This window comes from Anneissia japonica, unplaced genomic scaffold (assembly GCF_011630105.1).
Source record: "Anneissia japonica isolate Jap-2015-1 unplaced genomic scaffold, ASM1163010v1 scaffold4479_len244543_cov124, whole genome shotgun sequence".
In the NCBI taxonomy this organism is placed as follows: domain Eukaryota; kingdom Metazoa; phylum Echinodermata; class Crinoidea; order Comatulida; family Comatulidae; genus Anneissia; species Anneissia japonica.
Window position 1 is genome coordinate 20,203 of NW_022752934.1, and position 2,846 is coordinate 23,048.

The window sequence follows — 2,846 nt, forward strand, 5'->3', positions numbered from 1 at the left end:
ACGCTAAAATCGATTAAATAAGCCTTTGAAACCCCTAAATTGTCGAAATTGTCGGGGTCCTTTTAGTTGAAGTTCGACCACGTCCACTTTGCTTTCGTCGGGGAAAATCTGACACCTCGTCGGGGGAACCCCCCCCCCCGTCGGGGACCTCGACCCCCTTTTGGGCAAATCATGGAACCACCCCTGGGGGACACTAACCAAAAAGGTGAAATTGTCAGCAAGTTTTCATAAAACGGTGACATACAAATCTTTATGATTTTATTTTTATTGAGATTATTAGTAACATTAGAATACCAATACGATTAATTTATAATACAAAATCAGCAGAACTGTAATTAAAACAACAATAGTTTATGTCCCCAATATTGTTTGATGACGCAACGTTAATGGATGAATTAGAATCCTATGAAAGTGCACGAAAAACGAAGAAAAAGAAAGGGCCAAAATTGACAAGCTTTCTTTATACGAAATAACACATGAAGTATGCCTTACCTATATCCACTATAAGGATTTGGGGAGAAAATTCTGGTTTATTTTTCAAATTTCAATTTCAATTAATTTTAGTTTTATTCAGACAAACTCTGGAAAACAGAAGTAAAGTAGGCCTACGATAACTTTAAAACAAATAGAACAATTTCAATCGGACAATTTATTCATATTTATATCAGAATAATTAAAATAAAAATTTTAAAAAAATAAAAAAATTCACAAATTCTCAAAATCCAATCAAATCAATAAGAGGAGAGGACAGAACACCACTTTTAACTGATTCAAGCAAAACAACAAACCAAGAAATACCTTACACACCAAACTATTACCAAACAAAGACGGATTGTTTTTGCACTTCAATTTCAGTTAAATTATTATTATTATTATTATTATTATTATTATTATTATTATTTTTATTATTACGTACAGTAGTCTAACAAAAGCTCACCCTTGACAAACAGCAGTAGAAAGGTGATAACAGCTAGAAAGTTCCATTGAACTTTCCAAAACACGTCAAAATGTGTCAATATAGAAAGTTGAGTGAATTTTTCCTATTTTGAGACTGTTGTATTTGTTGTGATACAATAGGAAAAAAATAAGTGTACCCTTAATAAGGGTTATTTGACCGTTTGGCACACTGAGAAAGTATTCCCGTCCCCTTAATAGTGGTGTCCCCTTAATACCGGTTGGCCACAGTGTTAAAAGATTTATCGCCCCTCGTTTTACGGAAGAGTGTCCCCTTAATAGGGGTGTCCCTTGAACAGGGGTGTCCAAAAGGAGGTGTTCTACTGTATATTATCATTGTTTTTCGACGTTCAATATTAGTATCTATTTATAATGTAGCTTAAGTTTCTATAATTTGAGCGTTTAACAAGTACCGTGTAAAACAGTTTTAGGATCGACTTGATTTGTTTTATACTGTTAAATTTTGTTCAAAAAAAAAATCTTAGAAAACACAAATCGTCAGTAAAAAAATAAAATTGATATTTATTTTGAAATATGTTCATGCCCACTCTTCCGAGGTCACCCCTGGTTAGCACGTTAAAAATATCAACGCAACTTCGAGCCAACTACAAGATCGGCGTGATGTCTGTTTTACTTATGTGTCAGCTAAACGAGAATGAATTGTTTTATTTGTACTGAAATATTACACTATGAATGGTATGTAGTGTTAGAAGAAATGATTGAAATGAAACATCAAAATTAAATGTAGTTGCGTTGAATGTCACCCTGTTGTCTATTTTGTACCTTGCTGTATGGTTATTAGAAGACTTGTCTTTCTGATAATTAAAGACAAAATGACCCAATAAAATATAGAACAGCAAAAAAAAAAAAATACACTTTTAACTATAAATATCTTAAATTTTTATTTTTATTTTATAACTAATGCATACATAAAAATAAATACCAGATCAGCAATAAAGTATTGGAGTTAAAATAATAATGTCAGTTAAAAAATTACAGTTGATAATGTCCATGCCTATCATGCCAAAGGCATTTAATTACTGATAATGCACCTATTTATTAGCAGTATGTTTATCACACTGCTGTAATACAAGACAAAAAAATCAAGAAAAATTATTCTAAAAACCTAGCAGATCCCAAACATTTTCGCTCGTCCTCAATTGTGTGCGTACTTTTCAGCAGACCCATTTGACATGGCGGACCCCCAGATATTTTCTGCGGACCACAGGTTGGTAATAATTTCAAACAATTTTACAAATTGTTGAAATTTTAACAGATTATGAGTATTAACTGTGAATTAATTTATTAAGCACGATTGTTTCTTTTGTTTACGTTGATATGAACGGCCAACTATCTCCAATAAATAATAAAGGACACGAAACTGTTATATTATTATTACATACAATATTAACTTCCTAAAAAAATGTTTAGATGCTGACAACATAGGGATAATTGATTATACAATGGCAGAAAACCTTTCAATAATTACGGAAAATAAAATATTTTAATGTAAAAAAAACCGAGTAAAGTCATTAGCTGATTGAAGAAAAAATCTAGTCTACCGCCCTCGATCTTGTCTCACACATTGCTGGAGTAATAATGTATGGTAAAACCCCAAATTTTTTTAGCCAATTAAGTAAGGAATTTTCTGAGGAAACACTATGACTAACTTTTATCAAATGAACACTCCTATTAGTATTACGACCTTGTTATTGTTGTTGTTAATATTGTTGTTGTTCTTGTAGTTGTTTGTTGTTGCTGTTGTTGTTATTGGTCCTACTGCATCATCAAGTACTGGTTATATAAGTTATACCATTATACATAATCCTTATATATAATATATAAACGTCAAAAATATATCAGCCACAATTTAAAAAAAAAATTATATATAT